Here is a 21,595-nt window from a genome sequence, read left to right on the forward strand (position 1 = left end):
CAACCAGATGTGGACTCCCTGCTCACTGGGCTCAAAGATGCACAGCTTCACCTCACTGATGAGGCCCAACAAGGCTGAAACACGTGTATGGGGATGCTGTTGGTACTCTTGTTCAGAGAGGAATTGCCATAGCATTTTGGTGCTGGACTGGCCATGTGGGCGGGACAAAGGCTGATATGCAAATGGCTATTTCGCATCTGTGAAAGGTACAGTGAGCAAAAAGCGTGTGCTGCAAACTCTCATCTCAGAACAGGTTATCATGCCATGTTCTTTCTGGAGAGGATTGCCTGCCACCTTTTTTGAAATATTTGCAAGGAACTTGGGGTTGGTCACCCTGAGTTAGCTGGGGGCAGCCAGATGTGGACTCCCTGCTCACTGTGCTCAGAGAGGCACAGCTTAACCTCATTGATGAGGCCCAACAAGGCTGAAACATGTGTATGGGGTTGCTGTTGGTACTCTTGTTCAGAGAGGAATTGCCATAGCATTTTGGTGCTGGACTGCCCATGTCGGCGGGACAAAGACTGATATGCAAATGGATATTTCCCATCTGTGAAAGGTACAGTGAGCAAAAAGTGTGTGCTGCAAACTCTCATCTCAAAACAGGTTATCATGCCAGGTTCTTTCTGGAGAGGAGCGTCTGCTACCTTTTTTGAAATATTTGCAAGGAACTTGGGGTTGGTCACCCTGAGTTGCCTGGGGGCAACCAGATGTGGACTCCCTGCTCACTGGGCTCAAAGAGGCACAGCTTCACCTCACTGATGAGGCCCAACAAGGCTGAAACACGTGTATGGGGTTGCTGTTGGTACTCTTGTTCAGAGAGGAATTGCCATATCATTTCGGTGCTGGACTGCCCATGTGGGCGGGACAAAGACTGTTATGCAAATGGCTATTTCCGATCTGTGAAAGGTACAGTGAGCAAAAAGCGTGTGCTGCAAACTCTCATCTCAGAATAGGTTATCATGCCATTTTCTTTCTGGAGAGGAGTGCCTGCCACCTTTTTTGAAATATTTGCAAGGAACCTGGGGTTGGTCACCCTGAGTTACCTGGGGGCAGCCAGATGTGGACTCCCTGCTCACTGTGCTCAAAGAGGCACAGCTTAACCTCATTGATGAGGCCCAACAAGGCTGAAACATGTGTATGGGGTTGCTGTTGGTACTCTTGTTCAGAGAGGAATTGCCATAGCATTTCGGTGCTGGACTGCCCATGTCGGCGGGACAAAGACTGATATGCAAATGGATATTTCCCATCTGTGAAAGGTACAGTGAGCAAAAAGCGTGTGCTGCAAACTTTCATCTCAAAACAGGTTATCATGCCAGGTTCCTTCTGGAGAGGAGCACCTGCTACCTTTTTTGAAATATTTGCAAGGAACTTGGGGTTGGTCACCATGAGTTGCCTGGGGGCAACCAGATGTGGACTCCCTGCTCACTGTGCTCAAAGAGGCACAGCTTCACCTCAGTAATGAGGCACAACAAGGCTGAAACACGTGTGTGGGGTTGCTGTTGGTACTCTTGTTCAGAGAGGAATTGCCATAGCATTTCGGTGCAGGACTGCCCATGTGGGTGGGACAAAGACTGATATGCAAATGGCTATTTTCCATCTGTGAAAGGTACAGTGAGCAAAAAGCGTGTGCTGCAAACTCTCATCTCAGAACAGGTTATCATGCCATGTTCTTTCTGGAGAGGAGCGCCTGCTACCTTTTTTGAAATATTTGCAAGGAACTTGGGGTTGGTCACCCTGAGTTACCTGGGGGCAACCAAATGTGGACTCCCTGCTCACTGTGCTCAGAGAGGCACAGCTTCACCTCACTGGTGAGGCCCAACAAGGCTGAAACACGTGTATGGGGTTGCTGTTGGTACTCTTGTTCAGAGAGGAATTGCCATAGCATGTCAGTGCTAGACTGCCCATGTGGGCGGGACAAAGACTGATATGCAAATGGCTATTTCCCATCTGTGAAAGGCACAGTGAGCAAAAAGCGTGTGCTGCAAACTCTCATCTCAGAACAGGCTATCATGCCATGTTCTTGCTGGAGAGGAACACCTGCTACCTTTTTTGAAATATTTGCAAGGAACTTGGGGTTGGTCACCCTGAGTTACCTGGGGGCAACCAGATGTGGACTCCGTGCTCACTGTCCTCAGAGAGGTACAGCTTCACCTCACTGATGAGGTCCAACAAGGCTGAAACATGTGTATGGGGTTGCTGTTGGTACTCTTGTTTAGAGAGGAATTGCCATAGCATTTTGGTGCTGGATTGCCCATGTGGGCGGGACAAAGACTGATATGCAAATGGATATTTCCCATCTGTGAAAGGTACAGTGAGCAAAAAACGTGTGCTGCAAACTCTCATCTCAGAACAGGTTATCATGCCATGTTCTTTCTGGAGAGGAGCGCCTTCTACCTTTTTTGAAATATTTGCAAGGAACTTGGGGTTGGTCACCCTGAGTTGCCTGGGGGCAACCAGATGTGGACTCCCTGCTCACTGGGCTCAAAGATGCACAGCTTCACCTCACTGATGAGGCCCAACAAGGCTGAAACACGTGTATGGGGTTGCTGTTGGTACTCTTGTTCAGAGAGGAATTGCCATAGCATTTTGGTGCTGGACTGGCCATGTGGGCGGGACAAAGACTGATATGCAAATGGCTATTTCCCATCTGTGAAAGGTACAGTGAGCAAAAAGCGTGTGCTGCAAACTCTCATCTCAGAACAGGTTATCATGCCATTTTCTTTCTGGAGAGGATTGCCTGCCACCTTTTTTGAAATATTTGCAAGGAACTTGGGGTTGGTCACCCTGAGTTAGCTGGGGGCAGCCAGATGTGGACTCCCTGCTCACTGTGCTCAGAGAGGCACAGCTTCACCTCACTGATGAAGCCCAACAAGGTTGAAACATGTGAATGGGGTTGCTGTTGGTACTCTTGTTCAGAGAGGAATTGCCATATCATTTCGGTGCTGGACTGCCCATGTGGGCGGGACAAAGACTGTTATGCAAATGGCTATTTCCCATCTGTGAAAGGTACAGTGAGCAAAAAACGTGTGCTGCAAACTCTCATCTCAGAACAGGTTATCATGCCATGTTCTTTCTGGAGAGGAGCGCCTGCTACCTTTTTTGAAATATTTGCAAGGAACTTGGGGTTGGTCACGCTGAGTTACCTGGGGGCAACCAGATGTGGACTCCCTGCTCACTGTGCTCAGAGAGGCACATCTTAACCTCATTGATGAGGCCCAACAAGGCTGAAACACGTGTATGGGGTTGCTGTTGGTACTCTTGTTCAGAGAGGAATTGCCATATCATTTCGGTGCTGGACTGCCCATGTGGGCGGGACAAAGACTGTTATGCAAATGGCTATTTCCGATCTGTGAAAGGTACAGTGAGCAAAAAGCGTGTGCTGCAAACTCTCATCTCAGAATAGGTTATCATGCCATTTTCTTTCTGGAGAGGAGTGCCTGCCACCTTTTTTGAAATATTTGCAAGGAACCTGGGGTTGGTCACCCTGAGTTACCTGGGGGCAGCCAGATGTGGACTCCCTGCTCACTGTGCTCAAAGAGGCACAGCTTAACCTCATTGATGAGGCCCAACAAGGCTGAAACATGTGTATGGGGTTGCTGTTGGTACTCTTGTTCAGAGAGGAATTGCCATAGCATTTCGGTGCTGGACTGCCCATGTCGGCGGGACAAAGACTGATATGCAAATGGATATTTCCCATCTGTGAAAGGTACAGTGAGCAAAAAGCGTGTGCTGCAAACTTTCATCTCAAAACAGGTTATCATGCCAGGTTCCTTCTGGAGAGGAGCACCTGCTACCTTTTTTGAAATATTTGCAAGGAACTTGGGGTTGGTCACCATGAGTTGCCTGGGGGCAACCAGATGTGGACTCCCTGCTCACTGTGCTCAAAGAGGCACAGCTTCACCTCAGTAATGAGGCACAACAAGGCTGAAACACGTGTGTGGGGTTGCTGTTGGTACTCTTGTTCAGAGAGGAATTGCCATAGCATTTCGGTGCAGGACTGCCCATGTGGGTGGGACAAAGACTGATATGCAAATGGCTATTTTCCATCTGTGAAAGGTACAGTGAGCAAAAAGCGTGTGCTGCAAACTCTCATCTCAGAACAGGTTATCATGCCATGTTCTTTCTGGAGAGGAGCGCCTGCTACCTTTTTTGAAATATTTGCAAGGAACTTGGGGTTGGTCACCCTGAGTTACCTGGGGGCAACCAGATGTGGACTCCCTGCTCACTGTGCTCAGAGAGGCACAGCTTCACCTCACTGGTGAGGCCCAACAAGGCTGAAACACGTGTATGGGGTTGCTGTTGGTACTCTTGTTCAGAGAGGAATTGCCATAGCATGTCGGTGCTAGACTGCCCATGTGGGCGGGACAAAGACTGATATGCAAATGGCTATTTCCCATCTGTGAAAGGCACAGTGAGCAAAAAGCGTGTGCTGCAAACTCTCATCTCAGAACAGGCTATCATGCCATGTTCTTGCTGGAGAGGAACACCTGCTACCTTTTTTGAAATATTTGCAAGGAACTTGGGGTTGGTCACCCTGAGTTACCTGGGGGCAACCAGATGTGGACTCCGTGCTCACTGTCCTCAGAGAGGTACAGCTTCACCTCACTGATGAGGTCCAACAAGGCTGAAACATGTGTATGGGGTTGCTGTTGGTACTCTTGTTTAGAGAGGAATTGCCATAGCATTTTGGTGCTGGATTGCCCATGTGGGCGGGACAAAGACTGATATGCAAATGGATATTTCCCATCTGTGAAAGGTACAGTGAGCAAAAAACGTGTGCTGCAAACTCTCATCTCAGAACAGGTTATCATGCCATGTTCTTTCTGGAGAGGAGCGCCTTCTACCTTTTTTGAAATATTTGCAAGGAACTTGGGGTTGGTCACCCTGAGTTACCTGGGGGCAACCAGAGGTGGACTCCCTGCTCACTGTGCTCAGAGAGGCACAGCTTAACCTCATTGATGAGGCCCAACAAGGCTGAAATATGTAAATGGGGTTGCTGTTGGTACTCTTGTTCAGAGAGGAATTGCCATATCATTTCGGTGCTGGACTGCCCATGTGGGCGGGACAAAGACTGTTATGCAAATGGCTATTTCCCATCTGTGAAAGGTACAGTGAGCAAAAAACGTGTGCTGCAAACTCTCATCTCAGAACAGGTTATCATGCCATGTTCTTTCTGGAGAGGAGCGCCTGCTACCTTTTTTGAAATATTTGCAAGGAACTTGGGGTTGGTCACGCTGAGTTACCTGGGGGCAACCAGATGTGGACTCCCTGCTCACTGTGCTCAGAGAGGCACATCTTAACCTCATTGATGAGGCCCAACAAGGCTGAAACATGTGTATGGGGTTGCTGTTGGTACTCTTGTTCAGAGAGGAATTGCCATAGCATTTCGGTGCTGGACTGCCCATGTGGGCGGGACAAAGACTGATATGCAAATGGATATTTCCCATCTGTGAAAGGTACAGTGAGCAAAAAGCGTGTGCTGCAAACTCTCATCTCAGAACAGGTTATCATGCCAGGTTCTTTCTGGAGAGGAGCGCCTGCTACCTTTTTTGAAATATTTGCAAGGAACTTGGGGTTGGTCACCCTGAGTTGCCTGGGGGCAACCAGATGTGGACTCCCTGCTCACTGGGCTCAAAGAGGCACAGCTTCACCTCACTGATGAGGCCCAACAAGGCTGAAACACGTGTATGGGGTTGCTGTTGGTACTCTTGTTCAGAGAGGAATTGCCATAGCATTTCGGTGCTGGACTGGCCATGTGGGCGGGACAAAGACTGATATGCAAATGGCTATTTCCCATCTGTGAAAGGTACAGTGAGCAAAAAGCGTGTGCTGCAAACTCTCATCTCAGAATAGGTTATCATGCCATTTTCTTTCTGGAGAGGAGTGCCTGCCACCTTTTTTGAAATATTTGCAAGGAACTTGGGGTTGGTCACCCTGAGTTACCTGGGGGCAGCCAGATGTGGACTCCCTGCTCACTGTGCTCAAAGAGGCACAGCTTAACCTCATTGATGAGGCCCAACAAGGCTGAAACATGTGTATGGGGTTGCTGTTGGTACTCTTGTTCAGAGAGGAATTGCCATAGCATTTCGGTGCTGGACTGCCCATGTCGGCGGGACAAAGACTGATATGCAAATGGATATTTCCCATCTGTCAAAGGTACAGTGAGCAAAAAGTGTGTGCTGCAAACTCTCATCTCAAAACAGGTTATCATGCCAGGTTCCTTCTGGAGAGGAGCGTCTGCTACCTTTTTTGAAATATTTGCAAGGAACTTGGGGTTGGTCACCCTGAGTTACCTGGGGGCAACCAGATGTGGACTCCCTGCTCACTGTGCTCAGAGAGGCACAGCTTCACCTCACTGATGAAGCCCAACAAGGCTGAAACATGTGAATGGGGTTGCTGTTGGTACTCTTGTTCAGAGAGGAATTGCCATATCATTTCGGTGCTGGACTGCCCATGTGGGCGGGACAAAGACTGTTATGCAAATGGCTATTTCCCATCTGTGAAAGGTACAGTGAGCAAAAAACGTGTGCTGCAAACTCTCATCTCAGAACAGGTTATCATGCCATGTTCTTTCTGGAGAGGAGCGCCTGCTACCTTTTTTGAAATATTTGCAAGGAACTTGGGGTTGGTCACGCTGAGTTACCTGGGGGCAACCAGATGTGGACTCCCTGCTCACTGTGCTCAGAGAGGCACATCTTAACCTCATTGATGAGGCCCAACAAGGCTGAAACATGTGTATGGGGTTGCTGTTGGTACTCTTGTTCAGAGAGGAATTGCCATAGCATTTCGGTGCTGGACTGCCCATGTGGGCGGGACAAAGACTGATATGCAAATGGATATTTCCCATCTGTGAAAGGTACAGTGAGCAAAAAGCGTGTGCTGCAAACTCTCATCTCAGAACAGGTTATCATGCCAGGTTCTTTCTGGAGAGGAGCGCCTGCTACCTTTTTTGAAATATTTGCAAGGAACTTGGGGTTGGTCACCCTGAGTTGCCTGGGGGCAACCAGATGTGGACTCCCCGCTCACTGGGCTCAAAGAGGCACAGCTTCACCTCACTGATGAGGCCCAACAAGGCTGAAACACGTGTATGGGGTTGCTGTTGGTACTCTTGTTCAGAGAGGAATTGCCATAGCATTTTGGTGCTGGACTGGCCATGTGGGCGGGACAAAGACTGATATGCAAATGGCTATTTCCCATCTGTGAAAGGTACAGTGAGCAAAAAGCGTGTGCTGCAAACTCTCATCTCAGAACAGGTTATCATGCCAGGTTCTTTCTGGAGAGGAGCCCCTGCTACCTTTTTTGAAATATTTGCAAGGAACTTGGGGTTGGTCACCCTGAGTTGCCTGGGGGCAACCAGATGTGGACTCCCTGCTCACTGGGCTCAAAGATGCACAGCTTCACCTCACTGATGAGGCCCAACAAGGCTGAAACACGTGTATGGGGATGCTGTTGGTACTCTTGTTCAGAGAGGAATTGCCATAGCATTTTGGTGCTGGACTGGCCATGTGGGCGGGACAAAGGCTGATATGCAAATGGCTATTTCGCATCTGTGAAAGGTACAGTGAGCAAAAAGCGTGTGCTGCAAACTCTCATCTCAGAACAGGTTATCATGCCATGTTCTTTCTGGAGAGGATTGCCTGCCACCTTTTTTGAAATATTTGCAAGGAACTTGGGGTTGGTCACCCTGAGTTAGCTGGGGGCAGCCAGATGTGGACTCCCTGCTCACTGTGCTCAGAGAGGCACAGCTTAACCTCATTGATGAGGCCCAACAAGGCTGAAACATGTGTATGGGGTTGCTGTTGGTACTCTTGTTCAGAGAGGAATTGCCATAGCATTTTGGTGCTGGACTGCCCATGTCGGCGGGACAAAGACTGATATGCAAATGGATATTTCCCATCTGTGAAAGGTACAGTGAGCAAAACGTGTGTGCTGCAAACTCTCATCTCAAAACAGGTTATCATGCCAGGTTCTTTCTGGAGAGGAGCGTCTGCTACCTTTTTTGAAATATTTGCAAGGAACTTGGGGTTGGTCACCCTGAGTTGCCTGGGGGCAACCAGATGTGGACTCCCTGCTCACTGGGCTCAAAGAGGCACAGCTTCACCTCACTGATGAGGCCCAACAAGGCTGAAACACGTGTATGGGGTTGCTGTTGGTACTCTTGTTCAGAGAGGAATTGCCATATCATTTCGGTGCTGGACTGCCCATGTGGGCGGGACAAAGACTGTTATGCAAATGGCTATTTCCGATCTGTGAAAGGTACAGTGAGCAAAAAGCGTGTGCTGCAAACTCTCATCTCAGAATAGGTTATCATGCCATTTTCTTTCTGGAGAGGAGTGCCTGCCACCTTTTTTGAAATATTTGCAAGGAACCTGGGGTTGGTCACCCTGAGTTACCTGGGGGCAGCCAGATGTGGACTCCCTGCTCACTGTGCTCAAAGAGGCACAGCTTAACCTCATTGATGAGGCCCAACAAGGCTGAAACATGTGTATGGGGTTGCTGTTGGTACTCTTGTTCAGAGAGGAATTGCCATAGCATTTCGGTGCTGGACTGCCCATGTCGGCGGGACAAAGACTGATATGCAAATGGATATTTCCCATCTGTGAAAGGTACAGTGAGCAAAAAGCGTGTGCTGCAAACTTTCATCTCAAAACAGGTTATCATGCCAGGTTCCTTCTGGAGAGGAGCACCTGCTACCTTTTTTGAAATATTTGCAAGGAACTTGGGGTTGGTCACCATGAGTTGCCTGGGGGCAACCAGATGTGGACTCCCTGCTCACTGTGCTCAAAGAGGCACAGCTTCACCTCAGTAATGAGGCACAACAAGGCTGAAACACGTGTGTGGGGTTGCTGTTGGTACTCTTGTTCAGAGAGGAATTGCCATAGCATTTCGGTGCAGGACTGCCCATGTGGGTGGGACAAAGACTGATATGCAAATGGCTATTTTCCATCTGTGAAAGGTACAGTGAGCAAAAAGCGTGTGCTGCAAACTCTCATCTCAGAACAGGTTATCATGCCATGTTCTTTCTGGAGAGGAGCGCCTGCTACCTTTTTTGAAATATTTGCAAGGAACTTGGGGTTGGTCACCCTGAGTTACCTGGGGGCAACCAGATGTGGACTCCCTGCTCACTGTGCTCAGAGAGGCACAGCTTCACCTCACTGGTGAGGCCCAACAAGGCTGAAACACGTGTATGGGGTTGCTGTTGGTACTCTTGTTCAGAGAGGAATTGCCATAGCATGTCGGTGCTAGACTGCCCATGTGGGCGGGACAAAGACTGATATGCAAATGGCTATTTCCCATCTGTGAAAGGCACAGTGAGCAAAAAGCGTGTGCTGCAAACTCTCATCTCAGAACAGGCTATCATGCCATGTTCTTGCTGGAGAGGAACACCTGCTACCTTTTTTGAAATATTTGCAAGGAACTTGGGGTTGGTCACCCTGAGTTACCTGGGGGCAACCAGATGTGGACTCCGTGCTCACTGTCCTCAGAGAGGTACAGCTTCACCTCACTGATGAGGTCCAACAAGGCTGAAACATGTGTATGGGGTTGCTGTTGGTACTCTTGTTTAGAGAGGAATTGCCATAGCATTTTGGTGCTGGATTGCCCATGTGGGCGGGACAAAGACTGATATGCAAATGGATATTTCCCATCTGTGAAAGGTACAGTGAGCAAAAAACGTGTGCTGCAAACTCTCATCTCAGAACAGGTTATCATGCCATGTTCTTTCTGGAGAGGAGCGCCTTCTACCTTTTTTGAAATATTTGCAAGGAACTTGGGGTTGGTCACCCTGAGTTGCCTGGGGGCAACCAGATGTGGACTCCCTGCTCACTGGGCTCAAAGATGCACAGCTTCACCTCACTGATGAGGCCCAACAAGGCTGAAACACGTGTATGGGGTTGCTGTTGGTACTCTTGTTCAGAGAGGAATTGCCATAGCATTTTGGTGCTGGACTGGCCATGTGGGCGGGACAAAGACTGATATGCAAATGGCTATTTCCCATCTGTGAAAGGTACAGTGAGCAAAAAGCGTGTGCTGCAAACTCTCATCTCAGAACAGGTTATCATGCCATTTTCTTTCTGGAGAGGATTGCCTGCCACCTTTTTTGAAATATTTGCAAGGAACTTGGGGTTGGTCACCCTGAGTTAGCTGGGGGCAGCCAGATGTGGACTCCCTGCTCACTGTGCTCAGAGAGGCACAGCTTCACCTCACTGATGAAGCCCAACAAGGTTGAAACATGTGAATGGGGTTGCTGTTGGTACTCTTGTTCAGAGAGGAATTGCCATATCATTTCGGTGCTGGACTGCCCATGTGGGCGGGACAAAGACTGTTATGCAAATGGCTATTTCCCATCTGTGAAAGGTACAGTGAGCAAAAAACGTGTGCTGCAAACTCTCATCTCAGAACAGGTTATCATGCCATGTTCTTTCTGGAGAGGAGCGCCTGCTACCTTTTTTGAAATATTTGCAAGGAACTTGGGGTTGGTCACGCTGAGTTACCTGGGGGCAACCAGATGTGGACTCCCTGCTCACTGTGCTCAGAGAGGCACATCTTAACCTCATTGATGAGGCCCAACAAGGCTGAAACACGTGTATGGGGTTGCTGTTGGTACTCTTGTTCAGAGAGGAATTGCCATATCATTTCGGTGCTGGACTGCCCATGTGGGCGGGACAAAGACTGTTATGCAAATGGCTATTTCCGATCTGTGAAAGGTACAGTGAGCAAAAAGCGTGTGCTGCAAACTCTCATCTCAGAATAGGTTATCATGCCATTTTCTTTCTGGAGAGGAGTGCCTGCCACCTTTTTTGAAATATTTGCAAGGAACCTGGGGTTGGTCACCCTGAGTTACCTGGGGGCAGCCAGATGTGGACTCCCTGCTCACTGTGCTCAAAGAGGCACAGCTTAACCTCATTGATGAGGCCCAACAAGGCTGAAACATGTGTATGGGGTTGCTGTTGGTACTCTTGTTCAGAGAGGAATTGCCATAGCATTTCGGTGCTGGACTGCCCATGTCGGCGGGACAAAGACTGATATACAAATGGATATTTCCCATCTGTGAAAGGTACAGTGAGCAAAAAGCGTGTGCTGCAAACTTTCATCTCAAAACAGGTTATCATGCCAGGTTCCTTCTGGAGAGGAGCACCTGCTACCTTTTTTGAAATATTTGCAAGGAACTTGGGGTTGGTCACCATGAGTTGCCTGGGGGCAACCAGATGTGGACTCCCTGCTCACTGTGCTCAAAGAGGCACAGCTTCACCTCAGTAATGAGGCACAACAAGGCTGAAACACGTGTGTGGGGTTGCTGTTGGTACTCTTGTTCAGAGAGGAATTGCCATAGCATTTCGGTGCAGGACTGCCCATGTGGGTGGGACAAAGACTGATATGCAAATGGCTATTTTCCATCTGTGAAAGGTACAGTGAGCAAAAAGCGTGTGCTGCAAACTCTCATCTCAGAACAGGTTATCATGCCATGTTCTTTCTGGAGAGGAGCGCCTGCTACCTTTTTTGAAATATTTGCAAGGAACTTGGGGTTGGTCACCCTGAGTTACCTGGGGGCAACCAGATGTGGACTCCCTGCTCACTGTGCTCAGAGAGGCACAGCTTCACCTCACTGGTGAGGCCCAACAAGGCTGAAACACGTGTATGGGGTTGCTGTTGGTACTCTTGTTCAGAGAGGAATTGCCATAGCATGTCGGTGCTAGACTGCCCATGTGGGCGGGACAAAGACTGATATGCAAATGGCTATTTCCCATCTGTGAAAGGCACAGTGAGCAAAAAGCGTGTGCTGCAAACTCTCATCTCAGAACAGGCTATCATGCCATGTTCTTGCTGGAGAGGAACACCTGCTACCTTTTTTGAAATATTTGCAAGGAACTTGGGGTTGGTCACCCTGAGTTACCTGGGGGCAACCAGATGTGGACTCCGTGCTCACTGTCCTCAGAGAGGTACAGCTTCACCTCACTGATGAGGTCCAACAAGGCTGAAACATGTGTATGGGGTTGCTGTTGGTACTCTTGTTTAGAGAGGAATTGCCATAGCATTTTGGTGCTGGATTGCCCATGTGGGCGGGACAAAGACTGATATGCAAATGGATATTTCCCATCTGTGAAAGGTACAGTGAGCAAAAAACGTGTGCTGCAAACTCTCATCTCAGAACAGGTTATCATGCCATGTTCTTTCTGGAGAGGAGCGCCTTCTACCTTTTTTGAAATATTTGCAAGGAACTTGGGGTTGGTCACCCTGAGTTACCTGGGGGCAACCAGAGGTGGACTCCCTGCTCACTGTGCTCAGAGAGGCACAGCTTAACCTCATTGATGAGGCCCAACAAGGCTGAAATATGTAAATGGGGTTGCTGTTGGTACTCTTGTTCAGAGAGGAATTGCCATAGCATTTCGGTGCTGGACTGCCCATGTCGGCGGGACAAAGACTGATATGCAAATGGGTATTTCCCATCTGTGAAAGGCACAGTGAGCAAAAAGTGTGTGCTGCAAACTCTCATCTCAGAACAGGTTATCATGTCATGTTCTTTCTGGAGAGGAGCGCCTGCTACCTTTTTTGAAAAATGTGCAAGGTACTTGGGGTTGGTCACCCTGAGTTACCTGGGGGCAACCAGATGTGGGCTCCCTGCTCACTCTGCTCAGAGAGGCACAGCTTCACCTCACTGATGAGTCACAACAAGGCTGAAACATGTGTGTGGGGTTGCTGTTGGTACTCTTGTTCAGAGAGGAATTGCCATAGCATTTCGGTGCTGGACTGCCCATGTGGGCGGAACAAAAACTGATATGCAAATGGATATTTCCCATCTGTGAAAGGTACAGTGAGCAAAAAGCGTGTGTGCAAACTCTCATCTCAGAACAGATTATCATGCCATGTTCTTTCTGGAGAGGAGCGTCTGCTACCTTTTTTGAAATATTTGCAAGGAACTTGGGGTTGGTCACCCTGAGTTACCTGGGGGAACCAGATGTGGACTCCCTGCTCACTGTGCTCAGAGAGGCACAGCTTCACCTCACTGATGAAGCCCAACAAGGCTGAAACATGTGAATGGGGTTGCTGTTGGTACTCTTGTTCAGAGAGGAATTGCGATATCATTTTGGTGCTGGACTGCCCATGTGGGCGGGGCAAAGACTGTTATGCAAATGGATATTTCCCATCTGTGAAAGGTACAGTGAGCAAAAAGCGTGTGCTGCAAACTCTCATCTCAAAACAGGTTATCATGCCAGGTTCCTTCTGGAGAGGAACACCTGCTACCTTTTTTGAAATATTTGCAAGGAACTTGGAGTTGGTCACCATGAGTTGCCTGGGGGCAACCAGATGTGGACTCCCTGCTCACTGTGCTCAAAGAGGCACAGCTTCACCTCACTGATGAGGCCCAACAAGGCTGAAACACGTGTATGGGGTTGCTGTTGGTACTCTTGTTCAGAGAGGAATTGCCATAGCATTTTGGTGCTGGACTGCCCATGTCGGCGGGACAAAGACTGATATGCAAATGGGTATTTCCCATCTGTGAAAGGCACAGTGAGAAAGTGTGTGCTGCAAACTCTCATCTCAGAACAGGTTATCATATCATGTTCTTTCTGGAGAGGAGCGCCTGCTACCTTTTTTGAAAAATGTGCAAGGTACTTGGGGTTGGTCACCCTGAGTTACCTGGGGGCAACCAGATGTGGGCTCCCTGCTCACTCTGCTCAGAGAGGCACAGCTTCACCTCACTGATGAGTCACAACAAGGCTGAAACATGTGTGTGGGGTTGCTGTTGGTACTCTTGTTCAGAGAGGAATTGCCATAGCATTTCGGTGCTGGACTGCCCATGTGGGCGGGACAAAAACTGATATGCAAATGGATATTTCCCATCTGTGAAAGGTACAGTGAGCAAAAAGCGTGTGTGCAAACTCTCATCTCAGAACAGATTATCATGCCATGTTCTTTCTGGAGAGGAGCGCCTGCTACCTTTTTTGAAATATTTGCAAGGAACTTGGGGTTGGTCACCCTGAGTTGCCTGGGGGCAACCAGATGTGGACTCCCTGCTCACTGGGCTCAAAGAGGCACAGCTTCACCTCACTGATGAGGCCCAACAAGGCTGAAACACGTGTATGGGGTTGCTGTTGGTACTCTTGTTCAGAGAGGAATTGCCATAGCATTTTGGTGCTGGACTGCCCATGTGGGCGGGACAAAGACTGATATGCAAATGGCTATTTCCCGTCTGTGAAAGGCACAGTGAGCAAAAGGCGTGTGCTTCAAACTCTCATCTCAGAACAGGTTATCATGCCATGTTCTTTCTGGAGAGGAGTGCCTGCCACCTTTTTTGAAATATTTGCAAGGAACTTGGGGTTGGTCACCCTGAGTTACCTGGGGGCAGCCAGATGTGGACTCCCTGCTCACTGTGCTCAGAGAGGCACAGCTTCACCTCATTGATGAGGTCCAACAAGGCTGAAACATGTGTATGGGGTTGCTGTTGGCACTCTTGTTCAGAGAGGTATTGCCATAGCATTTCGGTGCTGGATTGCCCATGTGGGCGGAACAAAGACTGATATGCAAATGGATATTTCCCATCTGTGAAAGGTACAGTGAGCAAAAAGCGTGTGCTGCAAACTCTCATCGCAAAACAGGTTATCATGCCAGGTTCCTTCTGGAGAGGATTACCTGCTACCTTTTTTGAAATATTTGCAAGGAACTTGGGGTTGGTCACCATGAGTTGCCTGGGGGCAACCAGATGTGGACTCCCTGCTCACTGTGCTCAAAGAGACACAGCTTCACCTCACTGATGAGGCCCAACAAGGCTGAAACACGTGTATGGGGTTGCTGTTGGTACTCTTGTTCAGAGAGGAATTGCCATAGCATTTTGGTGCTGGACTGGCCATGTGGGCGGGACAAAGACTGATATGCAAATGGCTATTTCCCATCTGTGAAAGGCACAGTGAGCAAAAAGCATGTGCTGCAAACTCTCATCTCAGAACAGGTTATCATGCCAGGTTCTTTCTGGAGAGGAGCGCCTGCTACCTTTTTTGAAATATTTGCAAGGAACTTGGGGTTGGTCACCCTGAGTTGCCTGGGGGCAACCAGATGTGGACTCCCTGCTCACTGGGCTCAAAGAGGCACAGCTTCACCTCACTGATGAGGCCCAACAAGGCTGAAAAACGTGTATGGGGTTGCTGTTGGTACTCTTGTTCAGAGAGGAATTGCCATAGCATTTTGGTGCTGGACTGCCCATGTGGGCGGGACAAAGACTGATATGCAAATTGCTATTTCCCATCTGTGAAAGGCACAGTGAGCAAAAGGCGTGTGCTGCAAACTCTCATCTCAGAACAGGTCGTCATGCCATGTTCTTTCAAGAGAAGAGCGCCTGCTACCTTTTTTGAAATATTTACAAGGAACTTGGGGTTGGTCCCCCTGAGTTACCTGGGGGCAACCAGATGTGGTCTCCCTGCTCACTGTGCTCAGAGAGGCGCAGCTTCACCTCACTGAGGAGGCCCAACAAGGCTGAAACACGTGTATGGGGTTGCTGTTGGTATTCTTGTTCAGAGAGGAATTGCCATAGCATTTTGGTGCTGGACTGCTCATGTGGGCGGGACAAAGACTGATATGCAAATGGATATTTCACATGTGTGAAAGGTACAGTGAGCAAAAAGCATGTGCTGCAAACTCTCATCTCAGACCAGGTTATCATGCCATGTTCATTTGGGAGAGGAGTGCCTGCTACCTTTTGTGAAATATTTGCATGGAACTTTGGGTTGGTCACCCTGAGTTACCTCGGGGCAACCAGATGTGAACTCCCTGCTCACTGTGCTGAGAGAGGTACAGCTTCATCTCACTGATGTGGTCCAACAAGGCTGAAACACGTGTATGGGGGTGCTGTTGGTACTCTTGTTCAGAGAGAAATTGCCATATCATTTTGGTGCTGGACTGCCCATGTGGGCAGGACAAATACTGATATGCAAATGGCTATTTCCCATCTGTGAAAGGTACAGTGAGCAAAAAGTGTGTGCCACAAACTCTCATCTCAGAACAGGTTATCATGCCATGTTCTTTCTGGAGAGGAGCGCCGGTTACCTTTTTTGATATATACATAGGAATGTATAGAACCTGGATGTTCCACAATGCACTTTAGCAAGGCTTGAATCCCGGTGATTGGAAAGGGTTTTTTAGTGTGGAGCAGTTAGAAAACAGCTAATGGCAAAGGAGAAATTCGAGAAAGGCTTGGCTGGCCCAGCACCAAGAGTCGAGGCCACCATGAGCCTTTTTGTCCATCAAGTAGTTACAATGAAAGTGAGAAAGAAACACACTTCTGTTTGAGGTGAAATGGAAAAACACTGAAGGTGCAAGAGTTCACATTTAATAGTATTATATGCAGCAAAGAGCTTGAAAACGTGGTCTCCAGTCACATGGTTTTATGAAAATAGACATTGGGTCGAGCTACACTGAAACCAGAAGAAAAGACCATGCCATAATCCCTTTAATTCTCAGACACAGAGAGCCTCTGCAAGACTAAGTTCAAGGCCTTCATTGAATGACAAACAGCAAGAGTGATGACAGATGTTGGGCTAATTGGGTGGGGAAGTATGACCACGCCGACCCTCCATGCACCTGGAGTGGTAGCCCCCGTGCTGCTAGCATGTGGAATATTCCAGAAGGGCACAAGGGTGCCAACCAATTGTAGAGGGCCACATATTAAGAGAGCCCTATAGTTTGTCTAACCAATGAATCGTTGTGTATTTTATGACGATGAAGATGATTTGTACTAGAGGAGGGCTTGGTTGTCCACCTGATGTTAGAGACCCAATCACTACCCCTGTTAGTATGGAACGCATACTTAAATGTTCCCTGTAAGCCTATCACATCCCCAAGTAGGTTTTTGTAGTTTGCCACGTAGTGTGACTTCATTGATGACGAGTTTTGACTATAAAAGTTATGTTTTTTATGAAATGCACTGAGAGCTCGAGCGAACGTCGGATGATGTCCGTTGCAACATCCCTGTTTTAGATGATTACAATAAAACAGAACAAAGTTTTCCCAACTTCCTGAGTCGGTTTTGATTATTGATGTTTGAGTACATTCTGCATCCCCATCCATCTCTAAGTAGTGGTACCTCGTCTTAAAGGGCCCTAGGTCTATGGGTTCAGTGTTGGTGGCATGGCTCCAGCGAGCTATCTACCCTGGCCCAGCAACTGGGGAAGCTGACTCAGCCGAGCAACGCAAGGCCTGGCTTTCGGCGGCAACAGTTACGCAAATACAATGTGGTCGGGGGCCATGGTGCCAAGGTCCAGCAGCCCCAGACATGGCTGGCATGCAAGCGCAGGCTTGGCCCCATGGCCCACATCCGCATGTATCATGGTTGGGTGGACTCTCTACCTGTGGTGTTCCCCAGGGGTCTAACCCCTCCCACTGGCTGTTCAACCAATGCCTGGCACCTCTTGCCCACCGCATTGGCACTCTCTGCCCCAACTTTCAGTTCTATGCAGATGACACTCAGCAAATGTTCAGGCTCCCTTCTGCCACCTCGTCTCCTTCTCTAATCTCTGACTGTCTGTCTGCTATCCTGGAGTGGTGTGCCTCCAACGATCTCTGCCTTAATGCCAGTAAGATGGAGATTCTCCTCCTGGCCACACCTGCGCCCTCCTTTCCTGTGACTCTCTGGCCAGGCTCCATGGCCTTCTTCCTGCTCCCACCTGTGAAGCTAAGAATGTTGGGGTCATCTTCAACTCCACACTATCCTTTCTCCTCACATCTTTGATGTCTCTAAGAAGTCACACTACAAACTGCACCTCCTTAGAGGTATTCTTTCTTTCCTCTCCTTCCCCCAGAAGCTCACTGTCTCCAGAGCTCTGTTTCTCTCTAGGCTGGACTACTACAAAAGCCTCTTTCTAAATGTGCCTGCTTCTACTCTCCGCCCTCTGCAACTCATCCAGAACAGGACTGCGAGACATGTCCTTGGCCTCAAGCCCAGGGATCGTATCTCTACAGCACTGAAATCTCTGCACTGGCTCCCAGTGGCTGCGAGGATTAACTTCAAGACCCTATGCATTGTCCACAAGGCCTTCTTTGGCTTGGGCCCTCATTACCTCCAAATCTTTCTTTGTAAATACCTTGCTACTCAAGCTCTTTGCTCCAAATCCTCCAACTCCTTCAGGGTCAGCCGCTTCTCCAAGCAATGTGTTGGTGGTAGATCTCTTTCTTCGGCTGGGACCTCCCTCTGGAACAGCCCCCCTGCATCTCTGAAACCTGAGGTGAAACATCCCCGGTTCCCAAGCACCTTAAGACTTTCCTCCTTGCTTCTGCCGTCTCTCTTCCTCTCTCCTGCTGAGTTCCTGTCTGAAACTACACTGGTCACCTGGCTACCCTCTGATCTCGGGCCCAGGTCCCCTTTCCAGTTGCACACCTGCACTGCCCACCCGGCAACCCTTGCACTTGGGTCTGTATCTGTAACCCTACCCCCCCTACCTGCACTTTGGTCACCTGCTATCTGCGCTTACCCTTGCCACCTGTTGGCCGCACTTCTTGTTATTGTTTGATCCCATGTACTGCACTGCCCTCTCCCCTATCCCTTGCATTTTTCCCCACCACTCTCCCCTGCACTTGCGGCTCGATGTCACTTGGCCTAGTAAGATCATTGTCTCTGTCTTCCCTTTGTCGCGCCTTGAAACACTTGTGTATAGGCACGTTATGAATGCCACATCAAATCATATCATATCTCTTTTTTTTTTTCTTTATCCTTGCGCCGGGGCCATGCTAATCTTCTCTGTATCGTTCCAATTTAGTATATGTGGTGCCGGAGCATATCATATCTCTAGTCCTACACAGCCGGCGGCGACAGAGTCGGATGGAAACCCTCCCCATCCACATGCAGCCATCGGTTATGATGTGGCCCAAGCGCCCAAGGGCTGCCTTTGTGCAGGCGCAGCAGACCATGCACATCAATGTCAACCCTTGGCCCCGCCATGGGCCCGTATCATGGTTGGGCCCACGTAGCCAGCCCAGTCGGTCACAGACCTAACAATAACGGGCCGCAACTGGACCAACGCGCATTGCCGTGCAACTCTATTCACTTTTAATTACCAAGTTTAAAGTTAGCTGCCTGTAGCTAGCTTCACTGAAGAGCTAGGCACCTGACCTGGATGGAGTCAGAGTCAGCTCATATACACGTGCTGCTGCCTAACTCGAGAGAGAAACAAAATGGAGTTCCCAAAGCAGCATGCAGTGTATGCTTCAAATTATCCCCGCCCCCGCTGCACTGTGATTAGAGGATTTTGCCTGGGGTCGCAGGGATTGGCCAGGGGACTCAAACTAAAAGACAATGGTCATTCTTGCGACCCTGGTGATCCAGAATGATGGCCTTGCTTGCTGCTACTAATAATTAGCGCTGATGGAAAATGTTGGGTGATCTGCCAAATCACCCCAAAGAGCTTTTTGTTTATTTAAACATTTTAAAGTTTTCTGAAGATTCATCCCAGGTGCTTCAACGTCACTCCTTGGATCAACATTAAGGCCCTGAAAGGGAGGACAAGCGCCTGCCATCCACCACTGGGTCCTATAGCATTCTACGTGGTCTTACTGGTGACTGGCATCCCCAGCAGGGCAGTGGGCCATTTAAAACTTCTTTTTTATTTCCAGCACTTATTTGCTGGAAATGGAAATACAAAAGTTACATTGTTCTTTCAATGCTGTGGCAGGAGGAAGGCCTACGAGCAGAAAAGGGAGGCATAGGAGTGCTTCTAAAAGTTGCAGTACAATATTTAACCATGTTTAACCGTTGACCACTTCCATAGTCCTTGCCTCTGACGTGTTTCTCGTTTGGCTTATTGAAGCGTGCTTCAGAGAACTGCCTTATCATGCAACGTGGTTTCAGCATGTAGAAGTAGCAACCTTAGGCGCACCATATCATTCCTAGCCATGTGGGAACCGTGGAAGTAGCATTCATGTCATAAACCGTATAAATATATCACCAAATGTCTTCCGCTAGTATCAAGATTGCATTCACCCAGGCGTCAGAATGTTGTTAATGCCTAAGACGCAATGCTGAGAACCTGCGAACATCGCGCTGAAACATTGTTGCTTGTCAATATCACACAATATCTGACCCACGCCTTCCATTGAAATGCCTGGCCGCTCTTCTTCATAAAAAGGTTGTGCACTGACAGGGTGGGCTTGCTGTGCCGAGTCTCGTTCTTTCATTTGGTTGCTGTTTGTCCTGTGTTTGCTTGTGTAGGGTAACTCCTTAATAACCAGATATATGGGCCTCATCACGAGTTGGGCGGTAACGCTGGAGGTATTACCGCTGGCGGTATTAGCCCTCCTGCCAAACCCCTGGCACTATTAGCGCCGGATCACAGGTTTGACGGTAATGGAATTCCCCATTCCCCACTGAGCCCATTCGGGAATGCCCCATTCCCCATTGGGCTCAATGGGGAATTTTCACGCTCTTACTGCCGGCGGATTTCCCGCCGGCGGTCACAGCGCACATTCCCGGCGGATTTCCCCCCAGCTCAGAGCTGGGGAGAAGTCCGCCGAAGCCCTGATTTGGCGGACGCTTAAATCTGGCGGTAATAGCGCAACCGCCGAATTTAAGGGTTACCGCCAAACCCGTGATGAGGCCCATAGACAAAACAACCAGGTAGTGAAAAAATGTGAGTGCATCCTCTTTCGAGAAGAACAAGAGCTTTATTTTGCATACAAAATGGAAACTGGCAACAATGGTATTATAGGTCCACTGCCACAGAGAGCTCTCCTCAAAATGGAGTCGGCTTTATAAGCACAAACATGTTAATTCATGACGCAAACATTATACAGTATTAATCCCCCACCCTCACTGGCTGCCACCAATTTACATGATATGATGTGATATATATACATCTGAAATGCAGCAACGGCGGGCGGACACAACGCCTCTCCCTTCACAACGGGAGATCTCCGGGTCCCTGCACACCATCTAGGATCGGAGGTAAGCCCCCTGGGGCTTTTATTGTATGTTCAAGTTCACGCCATCATTTGATTTGAAATGTACCCTTTTCACCGGAAGAATGCGTGCAACATTTGCATGAAAGGAATGGCAAGAATATTCTGTCAGAGCACCCGTTTTGATCGATTTTGAGTCCTCACATCTCCTTGTCCAGCGAACCAGCCATTCCAAGATGGCAGCCTCACACCTAGCACTGTAGTGCATGGTGCCTAACACACTGGGGCCCTGATTGGATGGTCCCTCTTACTAAGGCAGCATATTAGAAAGCCAGCAGGCGTGCCCTGGGTGCCTGAACCCTGCACCTTTCTGTCCCCTCTGTTGTATGCATGTGCCTGAGTGCCTGAACCCTGCACCTTGCTGTCCCCCTGTTGTATGCATGTGCCTGAGTGCCTCAACCCTGTACCTTGCTGTCCCCCCTGTTGTATGCATGTGCCCGAGTGCCTGAACCCTGCACCTTGCTGTCCCCCTGTTGTATGCATGTGCCTGAGCGCCTGAAATCTGTACCTCACTGACTCCCCTTGTATGCATGTGCCTGATTTCCTGAACCCTGTACCTTGCTGTCCTCCGTTGCATGCATGTGCCTGAGTGCCTGAACCCTGTACCTTGCTCTTCCCCCGTTGTATGCAGGTGCATGAGTGCCTGAACCCTGTACCT

At 49.1% G+C, this 21,595-nt stretch overlaps 1 protein-coding gene and 1 non-coding gene across 3 annotated transcripts in view; one reads left to right on the forward strand and one right to left on the reverse strand.

Annotated features, from left to right (window-relative positions):
- The window catches only part of ERICH6B (glutamate rich 6B), a 2,074,788-nt gene that overhangs the window by 35,801 nt on the left and 2,017,392 nt on the right, over positions 1 to 21,595 (forward strand). The gene's annotated exons all lie outside the window — the stretch shown is intronic.
- LOC138528990 (U6 spliceosomal RNA) lies at positions 18,662 to 18,765 on the reverse strand. Its single transcript, XR_011284357.1, has one exon. It is a non-coding gene; the product is annotated as a U6 spliceosomal RNA (small nuclear RNA).

This window comes from Ambystoma mexicanum, chromosome 7q (assembly GCF_040938575.1).
Source record: "Ambystoma mexicanum isolate Mex_15411 chromosome 7q, UKY_AmexF1_1, whole genome shotgun sequence".
In the NCBI taxonomy this organism is placed as follows: domain Eukaryota; kingdom Metazoa; phylum Chordata; class Amphibia; order Caudata; family Ambystomatidae; genus Ambystoma; species Ambystoma mexicanum.